Genomic DNA, 20,894 nt, shown 5'->3' with positions numbered 1-20,894 from the left:
TACAACCCCCAATGACATACTGAAGCACCCTTTGCTCATATAACCTCTGTATGACCTCTGTGGTGATACCTGCTCAGTACTGTGTTGTTTCACTCTCACTAGTGATGAGTTGTATTCCTGGCCCTGCCAAGTGTGTCAAGGTGTGTGCATCCCTGTGAGATTGCAGTTTTGTTGACACTGACACCTGTTCAAGCAGACAGGTACGTGTACTACACCTACCATATTGCTACCATAGCCCTGTTCAAATGTTACTCACCATCACATATATGTTTTGAGGGCTCCTCAACATGTAACCTATGTGGCACATCCAATAACTGCATACACATGTGATAGCATTACATAGTCATCAGGGGTTTAATATCCTGTACTGGTAGGTGTGTGACACAAACATGCTTAAGTTTTACTCTTCCACCACTCTGTGACTTTTCTGTGCCTCTGTCTTCCATTCTCACTCCCTCTCTGGTGGATGTGGAGACTTATGCCTGCTTTGCTTAGGCAGCAGCACGTGTATTTTAAATGATGCTCATGATCAGCTGATAGCCTTTGCATGAATTTCAGCCCTCTTCTAGCTGATTGCATGTGGAACAGCTGTGGTAACATTTTCATAGCCAATTGCATGGAAACACACTCCAATATCTAGGAACATCATGTTGGTGTTGGGCCTTTTCATTCACTGTGAGCAGGAAAGTGATCTGTCGTTTGGCAAACAGCATATCATATGAAATGGAGAATTACATCTAACAACATACACTGTGGAAACAGGCCAACACACAGGAGGGGGATGTGCCTGACCTAACTACACACTGTAAGTGCTGCTATACTGCATTTGGAGTAATGTTGGTTTAACAGGGTGTGTGTGTGGATATGGCTGTCCTACATGTTTTAATACCTGCCATGTCAGTGATATGTTTATGAGGTAACCCCCATCTGTAGGGTCATCTGCAGACTGGCCAGTGTGTGGAGCCTTTTGTTTCATGTGTTACCCACAGAACAACTATCTATGAACTGCAGAAGGTAGTGTGAGGATTGCAGTGTATAGATGATGACAGCCGTGAAAGTTACTGACTTCATATCCCTCATAGGACATATGTTGCAACAAACCCTGTTACAACAGTAAATGTATGAGGTTATCACAACAACATGTAAATACTGGCCCTCTGTCTGTGGCTCCAGCAACAACTCTGTCAACCTTTGTACATATCATGCAGTAAGAGGTGCATATGCGTTGTACACCATAATAAGTGACATCATATCTGATAACAAGCCAGTGAGATATCAGACTGCTACACATGTTATGTATAGCAGGGGGTATATTTGATGACATAACCTGGATATTCTGTAGTTGTGTGTGCAGTACTGAGGTCTGTGTACTTATGGTGATTGTCGACAGTGTGTGGATTGTTAATATGTATCTTGGCCTGTGTACAGACTGTGGTAGATGTCATTGTTCTTGGTCCTGGTCTATCTGATGTTACATGCTGCTCCATTGTATGTTACCCTAATAGTTTAAATGTTTGTAGGGCCAAACACACACATGTCCCATACCATAGACAGGCATCGGACTACACTGTGTAGCAGGCCAGTATATGTAGGGTTAGTGTGTGAGTGGCACATATGAGGGTGGTGTTGAACAGATAATCCATATACTGTAATATTACACTAGCATACCATATGGGGCTGAGGCTGTGTTCACAGTGGTTGTGGTTATGCACTTTCACACAGGTGTCTGTTACTCTGTGCTGTGACATGCCTGTAGAGCCTGATATATATGTAGGTGCATGTGTATTGCCCCATAGGAAATGTTGGCCAATGTTGAGCCAGTATGCCTGTAGCCTGTGCAGTGCTTTGGTACATGCCTAGCAGCTTAGCATAGTTACCAGTGAGATGTCATGTCCAGATACTTGCCAGATGAACTGCTGCCAGGCCGCCATAACACTCATGTATGTTAGACAAAGCAGTGGGATGCAGTACAGATGTATGTCACAAACAAGTGGACAGTATGTGTCCATGGCACCTCTGTACAAATGGTTATTATGTGTCAGGACAGACAGGGGTGTATGATTGCATAACTTAAGGGGGCAAATGTATACCAGTAGGTACATGTTGTGCCCATCTACATGGCTGTTAACATTCACATTGTCAAGTTTGGTCCACATGACTTGCACAAAGGGGTTCTGTATATACCTCTGGACTGTACAGAGTGTGTCAGACTGTCCACATATATTGGCTAATATCTCTGCTGTAGTCTACAGGAGCATTACCGTGCTAGCAGTGGTACTTTACTATGATGTCTTTAGGATGTCTGTCAGTTGTCAATGGCCCACATGTTGAAAGCAGATGTGACCTCCACACACACCGTGTTTGTGAAGACAATACCTATTACAGTAGCAATAGTCTACAAATGTACCTGCAATACATACCTGACATCTCCTTGCACTATAAAGTTGGGACTATAGAGGCTGAGGTAGGGCTCCACTCAATGTTCAGGACATATGGTGAGCATATATGTATATATAATTATCCAGATATCTATATAGATATATACACATATACATATCGACATACATAGATGAATATGTATATGTACATAGATATACATATAAACACTCAGATATATACATATACAGAGCAATATATGTCTGCACATATATGTATGGATATCTACATATATATTGACAGTAGTAGGCATATCAGAATAGATATGTATGCACATATAGTTATAGATATCTACATATATATACCAACATAACTAGGTATATCTTTGCACGTAGGATGTGCATACATATATAGCTATATAGACATATATCTATATACATATACATATATCTATATATACATATATCTATATATACATATGTATTTATATATATATATATATATATATATATATATATATATATATATGTGTGTGTGTGTGTGTGTGTGTGTGTACATACAAAGTGATGTACACATGGCCATATATATGTTGCACTATACAGATGTATATACAGACATATGTATGAGTATACATGTGTATGTACATGTAGCTATATATAGACCTATTATATGTATATAACCATATTCCTGTCATGTGTAAAACTCATGGTTGTGTAACCCACCCAGATGTATCTCACCATATGTATCTGCTATGTGTACATTATGATAAAACAACATATGTGATGCAACAGTCATATTAATAAGAAGGACTTCCCAATTTAGGAACTAAAAGCAATTGTTCAATACTGCTCAATATGTGTATTGATAGCTATAATGGCAAAACAACAGCTGTTTTCACAGTGGTTATGGCGTAGTGATTAAGTGGTGGAACTTTAATGTACAGGGTCCTGGGTTCAAGACCTCCAAGAGTTGTTCATTTTGTTGCTGGGCAGAACAAGGGCTGTCGGATACATGGTGGTTGAGCAGCTTTAAGCACATTTGCATGAGTTTGCACAAAGCTAAGTGGTGCTGAGCTATGGGTAAATATATGGATGCTGACACAGTGTAGGCTTCGCTTACCAGTGTGCAAATCAGCTCAGTTTTTATATTGCAGCAACGTTGATACTTGCTAAACATGGCTTAACCCTGGTAACCAGGTCACACCACGTAGTCTGATAATCTGTAAAAAGTGTATGTAATGTCATGTAGAGTACATGTGCCTATGTGCTGTCATTACAATAGCAAGGGGTGTGAGTGTCATGTGTGGGACACAGAAGTATATGAGGGCCTGTACAGCACTGTTATCTGTGTGAATGTGTTACATACAGGTGTAGTAGCCCAGGGTACATGCTGTCACACTGGCATGTAGTGTATTATGGCAGTACTACTGTTGACAATGCTTACCCGGGCAAGAGCAGAGTGCTAAATGTAGTACTGACAACAGGCACACCTGTGGGCATAGCTGGACACTGAGGCCTCCCTGTTGTATCCCAAGTGTATGAACTTTGTCACGGTATATACACCTTACTGGGTAATGATCTGTCATGTGGAATGTAACTGTAGACTACCATCTGTACAGTACATGTTAGTGAGGGCTTCCGACGTGTAGTTATGTCATACATATGGTTGTCACATGTCTATCTGTCAACACACTCATGCCACTGCATAGCTACTTGCCAAGCTGATGACTGTCAGTCCCTGTACAGATGTGCAGATGGCAGGTATCCAGGTGGGATATATACAGGCAACCTAAGTTTGATTGACACTGACAAGTCTGCCTAGCTGTGTTAGAACTGGCACATATAGGAGATGTCACCCTGTACACACCACATGCCATGGGTACCTCCACTACAGGTCTCCATCACAGACACTAACCATGTGTTGTAATGCATGTTGCATACATGTCAACATGATCACCTCGGTGGCCATGTGCAGGGGGCACCTGGAGGATCAGCTGATGCATGTCATTCTCAGCCTGAGGGTCACCGCAGTAGCATCTGTCGATAGATTGCCCACTGCTATCTGGCAGGTGGCAGGATACCACTGAACACGCAACCTCTACCCAACCCATCTCCCCTTGGACAATAGCTAGGTACACAGCTATGACCACCTGCAGTGATGCGCCCCTCTACTGACACATGTGTAAGTGTGCATGACTGAGTATAGCAGTGTCTTTGTGTTAGCACACTTGTACTTGGGAATTCCATGAGGGCCTTCACAACCAACACAACACCCATTGTCATAGTCAGTTGTGGCTGCTGCTGTATGGGACATTACATGTACCATGTTAAGCTCCCCCATACCGGCTACATGAGCCTTGCAGTACCAGCACAACAATGTTTTACAAATGGGCTGATAGGCATGGGATATCCATTGTGTTCTGGCATGTGTGTGTAGTTGTGCATGTCCGTATATCTGTAGGGTACAGCATTCCGAGGCCACATACTCCTATTACAATACCCATTGCCACGCAATAGTACAGATAGTGTTGTTGCTACCCATACGTGAGGCATAACAATGCAACACCCAACTATGCATGTGGCATGTGCATTAGATGGAAATCCTTGTAGTACCACTGTTGGGGTATACTATGTGTTGTATTGCTGTTGCGGCCAGTGTGTGATAGTGGGTATGGCAGAGTGTCAATGTAGGTTTAAGGGAGTACAATATCCACTGGGGTACACTGTCATTACACCAAGCTACACCTGGTATATGTCCCATGTACCACGTTATGGTTACCACTGTCACCATCAACCATACAGGTAACTGATACCACAATCCAAGCCAGTTATGCATGTGTTGTGTGCAGCCTACCTGTAACACATTGGACACATGGTCAAGTTAGTTAGCAGTGATAGGCCCTGGTATCTCGGATGTTTGTCTGGATGTTATGTGTCTGTTAATGAGTATATGACGGTATGTCACACTATGTATTGTCCATATACACCCATTATATCCCCCATTAGCAGACTGTACATGTCTGGGGATGTTCTGCATGTAACATGTGAGGTGGGACACACCTCACTCTAAACGCTGTATGGTGTGCGCAATGTAATCCATACACTTCAGTATCACTACATAGCTAGGTAGGGGTCTAGTCCCAGTGTTGCCAACTAACAGTGTGCGTGTATGTGGATGGGTATACATTAGGTTGCAGGGTATACATGCCTTTGCAGGTCACCTGTCCATGTGGCACAGGCAATAACCATTTTAGTAACCTGTGACATGTGTTCAACATTACCCCAGATATGTCACAGTCATGGTGTCAGCATAGTGCCATGCCCTGTTGTGGAATATGACTGCAGACCATCCCCGTGCTGACACAAGTATGCCTATAACACAAATGGATAACATTATAGGGGCCGCAATCAACCAGTGTTACTAACAGCTATAATGTATCATTGCTAGACAGCTACACTACCTGCCAAATATGCATTACACTTTACTCCCTACAACATGTTACACTGCAGTACTATGATACACTGTAGTACAGTCATCATGTGCATGAGAACCATATTAGCCTGTCCCTGCATTGATGGTATGGATGACAGGGATGTGCCCAGGACATCCTTGTGCTGACACATGTACACCTACAGCACAAATGGATAACATTATAGAGACCACAACCAAATAGTGTTACTAACAGCTTTAAGGCATCATTGCTGGGTGGCTACACTGCCTGACATATATGCATTACACCTTACTCCCTACAACATGTTACACTGCAGTACTGTGGTACACTGTAGTACAGTCACCATGTGCATTAGAACCATATTAGCCTGTTCCTGCATTGATGGTATACTGTTTGTTTTGTCCATAGGTCCATAGATTAGTACTAAGCTAACTGCCCTTGTGAGCCATTTTAAGCCTAGCCAATTATACCTTTTGAGATTCAAACCCTGCGCCTTATGCTTCTAAGGCAAATACCTTAACAATTAGGCCACACTCCCAACCCTGATATGGATGACAGGGATGTGGCACAGGTATCATCATATGCACAGAGTGTGATGTTGGTTTGCCAGAGGCCATGGGTGGGCCATACATTTCACACCATGTGTGTGGGTGAGGGGTGTACTGTGGTGAGCTGGGTGTGGTGCTGTGGTATGTGTAGGTATGGGGTTGCCCTAGGTGTGTTTGCATAGTGTGTGAGAATGCATGTACACAGTTCTGCCATGCGGCTGCCCTACACAGGTGTTCATGGACAGCTGCAGACCATACCTGGCAGGGTTTGCAGTTAACTGCCTCCGGCAATGGACACATGGACTGTGCCTGCCAGGGGTTCCATGGGCACGTACAGGAACAGGCTTTGATGTGCTACTCTCACCTAATGATGATATATGTCCGCTGGTACCAGGTCCCTCCAGGGACTGGCCAGGACCATGTGCTGTTGACCTGCTGTGATGTGGTGTGGACAGTGACCCCCCCCCCAGTGCTGGGGCTGGTACTGCCATTATGGGAGCCCCTTGGTGTCCTAGCATGTCCACGTTGACTACCAGCTGTTGGCATTGCTGGCCTACATCCACGTGGCCGTCGCTGCACTCCCACCACACATTCAAGCATGAACAGACCATGGTCGATGAGGGCCATCATCTCACCACACCATCTATTCATGAACTCAGTTAATCCATGGACAACACCAGCCAGTTCACGGTCGTTGTGATGTGCAAATGTGAGAGCAGCCCTCTGCAGCCTCAGGCCCTGTCTGGTGTAACGTTCTATATGTGCCTCCACCGCCATGACAGCCTGAAACATGCGCCTGCTGGTACCAGCTATGTCGCCTCTGCCAGGGGCATGATGTCCAGCGGCCCTACCACAAGCAACCTGGGACATCTGCCTATGTGGTGCCTTGACAGACATCCGGCTATGCCTGCTGCAACTGGACACAGTAGGCATGGTTACCACACTTTCCTGTGCTTTGCCACCGAATGCCAGCTGTCCCTCCACTATGGCCACTGGTGATGGGGTGTGTATAGGCACTGTAACTGTGTGTGGGGTTGGGGTGGCTAAAAGGGGAATGTCAAAACTTTGTGCAGTGTCGGCCCCTGACAACCCCACCTGTGTCTCAACAGTACTACCATCATCTTCGGTGTCTGTATGGACACCAGCATTAGATTGCATGCAGGAGGGATGCTGACCCACCTCTCCACCTGTGGGGGAAAACAATAAACACACTTTAAAACTTGTAGAGCATTGCCTAACAGTACACACACACAAACACACACACACACACACACACACACACACACACACACACACACACACACACACACACACACACACACACACACACACACACCACCATAATACCTACCTGTCCATGGCTTTACAAACAGTCCAACGTATATGTCCATGTGGTACCCCATCCTGCATCACACTTGCTAACATAAACACATTGATACCACTCATTGCCATATCAGTCCTCTAAATGCCTACACAAGTGGTCACAACACAAGACCTGTTACTACTTTACCTGCCTGACCTGTGTGTAGTGGTTTTACATGACCTCACTTCTGTCATTCGGTATGCACCCTCTGTATGTCCGGACATCATGATCATGGCCCCTACATGTGTGGGCTACTATGTTCTATCCATAATAACACACACTGGTGTGTCATTTGTATGTAATGCTCAGTACATTCCAGATATGCTGCTCCTTCAGCCTATCATGAGACAGCTGTAATATTTGGGCACACTCCTTGGTGTTGACTAGTAGTTCCTCAATGCATCTGTAGCACTGCATATGTGTGTTGTAGATGACCTCTCTGCTGAATCTGATATTAAGGGTGTACCTGGTGTCTACCTTCCCTCTGGATGCCTATTCCATGCTACAGACCATATTAGACTATCAGCTGTCCTGTGATTACACACGTGACAAGTATGTCTGGTGTGTAATGTGGCAGTCCATGTACGTGTACAGCATGATCCCAGAGAGAGGTACCGCTGTATGAACACCCAACAATCACACATGTGCATACATAGCCAGCCACACAAACACAAAAATATGCACACAAGCATCCTACATGCATCAACCTCCCTTCACATCACCAGAGTGACCCTACAGACAAACTGACTACCCACCAGGATGCACACACACTCAATACAGGTAAGGTTGCACAATGAAAGTAGACAGTCCTTCTATTACCCCACTGTCAACATTCATAACATATGGTACCCAACAGCATGCAGTGCAGCTATAGTCAATCCATGCTGGCAACAGTATACATGTGTGTGTGATGCATGTGCTGTGTCACTAGGTGAAGCCTCTTCCCCTGGATACCACTGCAGCCATGAACATGTCATTTCTGTGCACTTGTTCGGCACCCTGCCATGTACTGTGCTCCACACCTCACAGGTGTATGGCCCATTGCTGAATGTGTACTACTATGTCAGTTTTGACAGCTTTAATGCTCACAGCCCCCATGTTTTGTAGCAACACATACCTGAGATGATATGTGGACAGATGTCATTTGTGATTGCCTGATGTACAGCACTCAACATCAGTGGACCGTGTATGACCAATCCAATACTCTTACACTAACAAACATCAGAGCATACCACGGCTATGGTGGGTGTACACACCCTTCCTGATATGACACACCCATCCATTGGGACCACATCACTGCATATCTTAACAGTACATGTGCTCGATATGTGACATATGTCCTGTACTTTCACATGCAGTGTCTACGGAATGTGTTAGGTGTGTGGATGCTGACCGCAATGCATACACTCCATGTGGGCGTATGTGTGCTGTGACGGTTTGACTCACCTGTTGTTGTGTGTACTACAGCAGTCACTACTCCTGATGGGGGTATACCAGCGTGGGCCATCTGCAATTGCCAGTGTATGTTCAGTCTGCCCTATACATGTCACCCTAATCTGCGTGATTGCAAGGTCTACTCATGTGCACATCCCTTGGTATTCACACACTGCCGTCACTATTCCTGTGGGGGTGGGGTTACATCTGTCACAGGTCCTGAACCTGACTATGTGCAGATATTGCCATTCTTAACATCCTTAGGATCCCTGCTGCAGTGCACTGGTGTCATGCTGACACCCCTCCTCCTTCAGCCTTTTTGCAGATGCACGACAAGTAAGCCCTGCACATGTGTGTCACTTTAAAGTGTCCCATACACTGAACACCACATGTTACAGCCTAGTCCCAGCTGATAATGTGAACTACTTTAATGCCTTATGCCATAGTGTATCTCTGCAGCAGTTGCCATTGTCCTACAGGTATATACATTGGTGTTGCACTGCATATGGGTGTTGTTCCAAACATGTCCCTACTTTAGGCCATGTCTCCCACCATTATGCTACTCCCTGTAGACACATTCTGCAATGACAGGATGTTAGTTATCATGCAGGTGTCTGACATACCCCCTCCAATACCCCATCATGGTCACCCTTGTGATGCCGTCCATTTCACAGCAACAATACGTGCACATACGTGCTTTACCAGAAAGGCTCATCCAGACTCTGCTACACTTTGCTGTGAAGGAAAGGTTAGTTTGCTGTTATTTTTTGTATTTCTGTATTGCCTTTCTATATTTTGAATACTGTAGTTTGTTTTCTTTATCTTGTGTTTTGCTTCCATTCTGTTTTAACAGCATATTAAAACTTCAAAAGAGACCACAGCTCTCTCTGTTCTGAGTCAGGCAGAATTTTTCCCTCCCTCCCACCCATTTAAGTTGTCTTGTTAAATACCACTGTCTTTCTAGTTGCCCGCCACTTATGTTAATCTGACCATATATCTCATTTCTCTCTACTTTCACTGGCTTATGTGAGTAATCACAAAACCATCACTTTTGAAATCCCACCCCTTCAATTATTTAAATTTATTGGCCATCCTACAGTATTTCATAGTACCAAAATACAAAAGTAACCACCCCTTTCAGTCCATCTTGCTGTTTTAAAATAGTAACTCTCCACTAAACCTTAACTTTTTAAACAGGTAAAACTCAAGTTACCTACTTTCATATCTAACTTCTCTAGTGCACACTGCAGAGTGCATTCTTTTCAATCTTACCTTTAAGCATCCCTGTTACTAGCACTTTCTCTAATACCTAAAAGATCATCTCTACTTGACTCCAAGTAGACTTTTCTATCTGTTAAACCTAGCACTTGCTCCTACAGTACTTATTACCTTGATGCACTCTTATAGATAGCACCCCAAAAGGCAAACCCCCATTTCTCGGTCACCCACGTCCCCGGAATCTCTTTTAAAGTTTTTTGTCTAGTCCTTCTAGCATGTCGAGGATCAGTTGCTAGTGTCCTCTCCTGCTCAGCTGGTGAACCTGAATATTGAGGCAATGTTACAATTGCCTCATGTACACCCTCCCACAAAACACAAATACATCGAGAGATGCAATTATACGGCCAAACTGGAGGCTGAGCTCTCTCAACATAGGACTGGCAAGACCAGTCAGGAGGAGAAGGTTACCACACACACTATAGACCCAGTCTCACATAGTACCATCACAACCTCAAATCATACACATAAACACACAAAGACATACGCTCTGATCAAAAATCTACCAAAACAGCAGAGGCCAAAAAAGAGACACCCAAACAACCACCACCTCAGAACATCACAACCTGCAACACATAGACCTCACAGTCAGAGTGTCAAACAGTCACACCCTTAAGGCCAAACACAATGCCAGACACACTAGTCATTGGTGACTCCATAGTCAGACACACTGACGCCGCTCCCCAGACTGAGTAAGGAGAAGGTCACAGTAAGCTGCCTGTCGGGCGCTAGAATCCGCCACATAACGCAAGCACTCAGGTCTCTCAACAGGTACAATCACGACTCAGTCATTGTCCACGCTGGTGTAAACGACCTGAGGCGTACCTCCTTGGACTACATGAAAGAGACATTGAGGAGCTCTCTGATTATGTAGCCCAGGCAGGTATGACCCTGACCTTGAGCAGTATCCTACCTTCACCAAGAATGATGCCACAATACAGAGATAAGATGATCAGCTTTAACAATTGGCTTAAACTCTGGTGTCATTCAAAGGGGATCAATGTCTGTCTGCCTGGGATGACATGCTGGACAAGCCACGCAGCCAAGAAGGGACGGCTTGCACCTGTCACCTGGGATTCGGATATTGGCAAAGGCTCTTGCCACCCCCATAGTGCCTTTTTAGGCAAGGCTCAAATTCTAAACCTACCACCCTAGAACACAAAAAGGAAAAACTAAGGGTAATGCTGCTCAATGCCAGAAGTCTAAATCTCAAAATGCACTTTCGAGGCCCTTCTCAGTATGGAGAACATCGATGTCTGTGCAGTGACAGAAACCTGGTTCAAGGCTCCTGAGAGCACCTCAGCACTATCAGGTTTTACCTCTTATCATGCAAATCCCGCCCAAAACGGACAATACCAAGAAAGGAGGGGGTATCCATATTCATCAAAGACACCCACACCTCAAGACTGGTGGCAACACGATGCATCGGAGACCATCCAGGTGCAATTAACCATAGGCAAGACTGCTCTGCAAATTGTAACATGTTACAGGCCACCCTCACAAACTCAGGAACCTCACATGGCCTTCCTGAAAACACTAGAGGGATAAATGTATCACCAAACACCATCATACTAGGTGACTTCAATTACCCTAATATAGACTGGGAACACTACTCAAGCCCAAACACCCTAGCCCAAAAGTTCCTGGAATTCATAAACTCAAATGCCATGGAACAACTAGTCACCATCCCCACAAGAGGAGAAAACATACTTGATCTCATCATCACGAACATGGGAGCACAATGTTCAACACGGAAGTATACCCTCACTGGTGAGATCAGATCACAAACTAATCGCTGGAGGTCCTCATCCACCCCCACCTGAAATAAAAAGACCACAGTAAAGAACTCTCGAAAGCCGACTTCACACTTCTAAAGACTAGTGTGGTCTCCTTTAAGGCGGCCCGGAAAACAGTACTCAAGCCGCTGAATCACTTACAAATGCCTTCTACCAGCACCTGCAGGACTGCATGGATAAGGCAATCCCAAGCAAAACAAAGACTCTTTGTACCAAAGGCAAGCCCAGTCTGGTGGACCCCAGCCATAAACAAACTCTACAACAAAAGGAGGAAGCTACTACAAGATACAGCAAAATCCTTAAAGGTAAGACACTTGATCACTATAAGTAAAAAACTAAGAGCTCTCATAAAATCATCCAAAGCAAATTTTGAGAGAAAAATAGCTAAAGACTCAAAAGACAATCATAAGGCCTTCTTTAGCTATGTTAGAAACCTGGGAGGAAACTCCCAGATATGCTCAGAACTAGTTCAAAATGATGTGAAGATTACTGATCCTACAGACATTGCCAACATACTGGCTGACAGGTTCAGTGCAAACTTCTCCCCTCCCCCAAAGGAGAGATATCTATACCAGCGATTGCAGCCCCCAAACCTCTCCAACACCCAAGTGAGAACTGCGCACTACAAAGCACAAACCACAGCATCCATGGGACCTGATGGTGTCCCCGGCTGTGTGCTCCACGAACTCAACAGGGAATTAAACCCACAGCTAGGACAGCTGTTTAATCATAGTCTTACCTCTGGATCTGCACTCCCAGGGGTGGCGCACTGCAACTGTGGTCCCACTTCACAAGGCGGTGCCTCCACCCTGGAAATTACCGCCCATTAGCTTGACAAGCCTTATCTGCAAAGCCATGGAGAGGATCATAATGGACCTCATAAATAAAGACATAGGAATTTGCAGACTTTGGATCCATCCCAGTTTGGCTTTGTCAAAGGCAGATCATGCCTTCTAAACTTGGTTGACTTTTCAAACAGTCACCAAAGCCATTGATGAGGGAAAGGCAGTCCATACAGCCTACCTCGATCTGGCGATACAATACCCACTGGGTATCATTGAAAAACTCATCAGCTTAAATGTTAACCCATACATCACAAGATGGGTTGCAACCTGGCTGAGTGACAGAACCCACAGGGTCAGAGTTGCTGGCGCCATGTCAGACTCAAAGCCTGTCACAAGTGGTGTACCACAGGGCTCAGTCCTGGGCCCACTCTTGTTTGGCATCTACTTTTCCGAAGTACAAGCAAACACAGGAGGGTTATGGCTGACAAAGTTTGCAGATGACTGCAAACTGCGCCATAGTAGAAAACACATCTGACACAGATATCCTTCAGAAGGGTCTCACAGAAACGGATAACTGGTGCCAGAGCCATGGCCTAAAGTTAAATGCCAAAAATAGTCATACCCTTCGAAAAACAAGGTTACCCTAGCTACCAAATAGGTGGCAATCCACTGAGCACAGAAGAAGTTATCAGGGACCTGGGGACCCAGGTTGATAGTAGTCTGTCATTCGACACCCATGTAGCTAAAGTAGTTAGGAAGACCTTCTACATTGCCCACCTTATCATGAAGGATTCTCATCTAGATCAAGGGAGGTCATCGTCTCCTATACTCATCACTCATCAGACCAATGATTGAGTACAATGCCCCATTCGAATGTATCTGACCCGACACTTGCAGAAGCTGGAGGCCACAAAAGTTCCTCACCAAAAGGATAAAGGGTCTCAAACATCTGTCCTATGCTGCCCGACTGAAAGAACTCCAGCTCTTTTCAGTAACACCGCTTGCTCAGAGGTGACCTTTGCCTAACATACAAGGCCATGTCAAACCCAGATTTGATGAATATGCTTCACCTCAAAAAATCTAGATCCGTCAGAGCCACAAGGGCGGGAGACTTAAACCTCGACACGGCTATTAATAGGGCGTGCTGGAGGGATAGATTCATCACCCAAAGACTCCCTATGCTGTGGAATAAAATCCCGGTATATGTGAGGCAGAGCACCTCGCTGGCCTTGTTCAAGAGAAATCTTGACCAATGGATGGGAGATCGCAGATATACCCCAGGGATTACCTCAGTGTCACTGCTCAACAGAGGCACAGCAAAATAATGGGTATAGTTCCCCATACTAAAGGAGTGGCGTAAGCCACAAAACTATGGGCTAGGCTTGTAAATGCCCTCGGGCAGATAGCCTAGTATGAACCTATGAACCTATGAACCTATGAACATGTAGAGCATGCATTCTGGGTAGGTGTGTTAGATATGTACATGGAATATACCATCCCCATTACATGCCCAGTGTGTTGGCAAGCATCTACATAAACCATAATCACCAGCTACAGGCTGCTGCCTTAGTGGTATCCCAGAGGGACATAAATAAGAGGGTGAGAGATGCAATGTCATTGGCCACACCTGTGGCAGTACTACAGGGTGGGTGCAGTATTACAATGCATCAACGGCACGTTTACACAATACTACCACATATGGACATCTGTTTATCACTACTATGCAGCAACACAATATACCTATGACATGTCAGATATGCATGCTCTACTTGTACCAATGTGGATGTATACACAACAGTGGTCTACTGATATGCCCTGTGGCCTTACCTGCATGCTCCTCTGCCAGAGTGTGGGTGGCATCCACCTCCACAAAGATTTCCAGTGGTTGGTGGCTGTCTGGATGGGCAGGTGCCATGAGGCTAACCAGGAGCTCCTCCACACATGTCAGGGGGGGATGGATGGCATGGCCCCTTTCCCTGTGGCAAGGTGATCCCCCAGACTGCAGCAGCATGCTGATGGGCATTGCAAAGCAGGTCAGTACAATGATGCCAGACGTGCTCATAACTGCGGTTGTGCAGTCCGACATCATTGACCCTGTGGACTAGGTCGTTCCACAGAGCAGTCCACTCCTGCTGGTCATGGATGGCCAGGCCACACAGCACAGGGTAGTGTTGGATTAAAGACGTGATCAGCACTTCAATTTTAGCAGATGAATATGTTGGCAGACATGCATGTGACATCTTGGCTGAAAGACATAAAGATGGAAACAGGTCTGAGCAACTCATACAGCAAGGTTACCACAGTTCTTAATGCACATCTCTGTCAATCCCCCCACCATATCAGTGACAACAAACTGTACACACAACTCATTAGGCTACAGCTTACCTACTCGTGGGACAGATATTGTATTGTACCACACTTTCTGCTATGTGTTTAGAGCCATGTTCCCTGTGTGAACAATATCATTGCTGGCCTGTTACAGACTATTCACCTGCATGCCATTGTCAGGGCCACTATGGTTCAATATATGCCTGTGGTATGGCTGCTTTGTGATTGCTGCACGTCTGACATTCTGTGTTATTGGGGATATCTATGCATGCTGTTGGACATGTTCCGGGATTGTGTAGACTATTACTATCAACATATGTTCTATAACAGTGATACAATAGCATGTATATGTACTATTGCCCAGCAGTACCACCTCTCCAAACCCATCTTCCCATTTACCTGGCCACATCACATGTGTGATCCCACCCTGTGGCCTCCTCATGTACTGGTCCAGCAATACCATCAGGTGGAACCAACCCAGGGGATGTTGTTGCCCCCGGGGAAACACACAGTCATGTTCCTGCCCCATGAGGTCAGGTGAGGGTCTGTTCCATAAAAGGCTCCACAGACACATGTGGGATGTGCGACATCACTTTGGGGCACCCATTACAGATTCACAGGGCCAACATGCTCCTCCTGCTCAGCCTCCAGGCCAGGCACCTTCAGGATGTGGACTGCTGTTGTAAGTAGCAGTGAGTGGGAGGCTTGTTCCCATTGCCCATGGGGCATCCGCATCACAGACCACACACACCATCCAGGGTGTTTACCCACCACATGTGTCACATACCACCCCTTTAGACTGTCCTCTATATCTACCAACCCTGACCACCTCCACAAATATACCTGCCATACTTCCCCATATTCCCATTCCATACTTCACAGATGAGGGCAATGTGGTCCCAACAAGAGGTTAACATGTAACATACCCATCCATGTTGCACACACTGCCAGCAATAGATATCTGTGTGTATTGCCATGTGTGCTGTTTCCTCACACATAGCATGCAGCACTGTGGTAGTAGTATGGGGTCTATATTAAATATTCAAAAGCTTAAACCTTCAAATCACTAAAGATCGAACTTTAGTGATCAAACGCTTAAATGTTCGAATATTTTTAATAATTAAACAAAAAATACCAAAATGTAAAGTGTTTAAGCAGGGGGGCAAGCCCCCCTGCACCTCGCACACCCTTGCTACTTAAATATACCAACTCCGAGATCACACTTCAGTGTGCGACAGTGCGAAAATGGAAAATTTCTCATTCCCTACACTGTAGCATAATCTTGGTGTTGGTATATTTAAGTAGTGGGGGGTGTGGGGGGTGCAGCCCCCCATGTGGTGGGTGCAAGGGTCTTACCCCCCTACTTACACCCTTTAGTTTTTCTTTTTTTTTGTTTTAATTTTTTTTTTTTAATTTTTTAAAATATTTGAACATTTAAGCATTTTATCTCTAAAGTTCGATCTTTAGTGATTCAAACATTTAAGCGTTTGAATATTTAATAGAGGACATATATTTACATACATATATGTTTGTGTGTGTGTGTGTGTGTGTGTGTGTGTGTGTGTGTGTGTGTGTGTGTGTGTGTGTGTGTGTTTGTATATATGTAGACGTGCATATATGTATATATATGTGTAGATACATGTGATGTATATATGTGCTCAGATATATGTCTGCACATGGGTATCTGTATATTTGTAGACATACATGTATATGGATATATATATATATATATATATATATATATATATATATATATATATATATATATATATATATATATATATATATGTTTTTATATTGTATATGTGTACATATATACACATATACATACCTATACGTGGGGTACATTCAGACATCAGGTCCACAGTCTCACAACACCTTCCTGCACAGCTGCATTGTTCTGCCTTGCTACAACACAGACAGGTGCCACATATGGACACAACTTGACATTAGGGGGGTATATGTAGGACCAGATTGCAGGTAACCCTATTACACACCTATGACATTCCTGAATGCTACACTACAGATTAACCTGAGTATCCATCAAGGGGTGGGCTGTGGATCCAATATGTCCATCATAATGACATTACTTCCATCACCAGCTATTGGCCACGTAATATACATACTTCCCATTACACAACACACACTATGATGGCTTACATCTTGTCAATCAGTGCTGATCTGCACAGTTGATGGGCATGGCCCACTACCCACAGGGGCAGACACTATTGTCCATAACAGTTGTCCAGTTGAACATCATTAGAACAACACCTGATGGCACATATAAATCATTCAACATCATCTATCCCATTATTAAGGGCCAAGTGCTACATTCAGTTACATGCATATATACTTCACATACCTGTTATATATATATATATATATATATATATATATATATATATATATTTTTTTTTTTTTTAAATTTGTTGACCGGAAGTGTCCGACTGGACGTGGGTCCATTGTCAGCGGAGGCCCGGGGAGAAAAGCTCCACATTAAAATAAACAGACAGTAGCTACATTGGATTACATAGCGATTAACAATTTAACATAGAAATTACTTACAACATATTTACAGATGAAGAACACAGTACATCAGTAGACAACTCGAATCTTTATCTGTGAAGTACATAACAGGCATTAACAAATGTAACAATGAAAAGTTCCTGATGTATAATAAGTACTAGGCTTATGAGCATCTGAGCTTGCTATCATCAAGGTAGTTAGTGGAGGTGAAAGAAAGGTAGTAGTTGGATGAGGTGGATGATATTAGAGTGGGAGTTGCAAGGGCATAGCCAGCATGTTTTTAGGTGCGCTTTTAATAAAGTTTTGAAGTTGGTGCATGATGGTACGGAGGTAATTGTGGGTGGGAGTGAGTTCCATAATTTGGCTATGGTGCAAGAGAATAGTGCTTCACCAGCAGAGTTATTGGCTTTAGTGATCTGCAAGTGATTTTTGTTGCTGGATCTTAGTGGTCTGGTGGTGCGATAGGGTTGGAGTAGATTCTGGAGGGATGGGACATTTAGTGGATGGTTTACTAGTTTGTGGGCGAGTGAGAGTTGTGTGTATATATATATATATATATATATATATATTTTTTTTTTTTTTTTGCTATCTCTCTCTCTCTCTCTCTCTATCCCTCTCTCTCTCTATCCCTCTTTCTCTCTCTCTCCCTCTTCATTAAATGGATTGAACTGCTTTGAATAGAATGCAACATGGATTTTGTAGGTGATGCATATGGTTAAGTGATGGCCTCTGCACCAATCAGTGTACTCCACTTGCTACCTGCATGCAGCTTGCTGTGTAGTACTTCCAATTACCACTGTCATGGCAACCACCTACTATAAATCCCTGCTTCATGTGGGCGTGGTCACTTTACCTTTCCTGTGTGATGGACATCCTTCCTTTTTGTGGGAATCACTGTTACAGACAGCAGGTAGCAATACCTCTTACAGGGGAACTTGCACACTCAGGCCAGCCACATATTTGTAGGGGGTTCCAGAACTACAGACAGAGTGTGAGTAGAGTTGTTGTATGCATTATATATCACTGGTGTTACAGGGTTTGTGTGTACTTACTAGTTTAACTTTGAATGCAGTCTGTCTGTATAGCTCTCAGCTGTGGACCTATCCTCTTGATGGCCAGAGATGTGCCTATTATGTTTTGTCTGTCCACAACACAGGTTTTGTATCAGAGATTTCACTGGCACTGTGTGTGTTGAGTGCTATCAGTACATGGCTACATCCATTTCTCTTTCTAACGTGATATTCATGACTAAGGGTATGTTGCAGACTATCCTGTAACACAAGTAACTTGCTTGGTGTATGGCAACAGTTTTCCACATATGGGCCTGTGTCCCAGCCTCTGTCCTCCAGCTACATACCAGGCTTTGCACATATGACCAGCTGTCAGGAGTTGTTCTGTAGTGGGCTGTGAGTATGTCATGCTCCCATTTCTGCCATCAGTCCACTGCTGTTGTGTCCCTCACACATATGGTGAGGTTGGGTCAATATATGTGTGGGCTTCACCTACGCAATACACATGTGCCCTTATGCACTCCAGAGGCCAGTATATATAACAGTGGTATATGGCCCTGTATTATTGAGTCTAGGTGGGGGATGCACCATAACTAAACTAGGCTGTTGCAACATGTGGGGGTATCAGGGGTAAGGTGCCTTAAGGTATCTGGATGTAGATTACCATACAATCCCCCTTGGGTAAATACAGGCCTACTACCTCCTGCCATACAGACTGTTCTGTTTGTCAGTGTGCTTGTGATGGTGTCAGTTATGGCGTGTTATGCAATAGTTACATCCCATTGTGTCAACTGAGGTCTTTACAGAGTGTAGATGGAGGCTGCTGAACTATACATTTGCATTACTTACTGTTGATTGTTTGGTATCCTGTGGCCTAGTCTGTCTTTACTATTGTACTACTTGAAGGCCTCAGCCTGGACAGCAACATTTGTAAACCTTTCCAGACTACTTAGTATAACTGTTTCACAGTTGCATTACTCTGTTTATATGGATGTCAGTGTCTAAACAGCTATATGACATGGCATATACAACTGTAATAGTACACAAATAAAGCTTTCCCATGTATGCAAACTTGTGTATGGTGTTATATCCTTTGACCTCTCTGTGGGTATATGTTGCAGGCAACAATTGTTATTTGTATGGGTGGCAGTGTCCAGTTGGTAAGGTGGTACATGTAGGCATAGTGGCTGTTCCATATTCTGTGCACCTTCTACATATGTATCTTACTATACATATCTCTGCGTGTTTATGTGTAGTTACATATGTGTAGTTATATATATCGGTATCTGCATATGTGTGTCTGTGTATATGTATCCTAGGGGTGTTGATTGCTTCCACATTGTACATTCCCTATGGGAGCCGGACTGGACTACATGATATGTTACTGATACCAGCCTGACATCATACAGGTGGGATGGAGTACTATTAACATCTTGTGCCCATGTCTTGTCAGGTACTGGCTATGGGATCTGTAACAGTTGGTAGTGTATTGCAGGGCAGATGTGTCTGGCTGTGGGTGGGGGGGATACCTATTCATACAAGATGTATGTTGTTTCGGGCCTCTCAACTCCATTAACGGTGCATGTGGACATATATGTTTTTATGTTTTCATTTTTATCTACAGATGTATGTCCATATATACCAATGTAGATAGGTTCATAGGTTCATAGGTTCATAGGTTCATACTAGGCTATCTGCCCGAGGGCATTTACAAGCCTAGCCCATAGTTTTGTGGCTTACGCCACCCCTTTAGTATGGGGAACTATACCCATTATTTTGCTGTGCCTCTGTTGAGCAGTGACACTGAGGTAATCCCTGGGGTATATCTGCGATCTCCCATCCATTGGTCAAGATTTCTCTTGAACAAGGCCAGCGAGGTGCTCTGCCTCACATATACCGGGATTTTATTCCACAGCATAGGGAGTCTTTGGGTGATGAATCTATCCCTCCAGCACATCCTATTAATAGTGTCGAGGTTTAAGTCTCCGCCCTTGTGGCTCTG

The sequence above is a fragment of the Protopterus annectens genome, chromosome 9.part0 (genome assembly GCF_019279795.1).
Source record: "Protopterus annectens isolate FY-2018-M chromosome 9.part0, PAN1.0, whole genome shotgun sequence".
In the NCBI taxonomy this organism is placed as follows: Eukaryota; Metazoa; Chordata; order Ceratodontiformes; family Protopteridae; genus Protopterus; species Protopterus annectens.
This window is presented reverse-complemented; position numbering follows the sequence as displayed.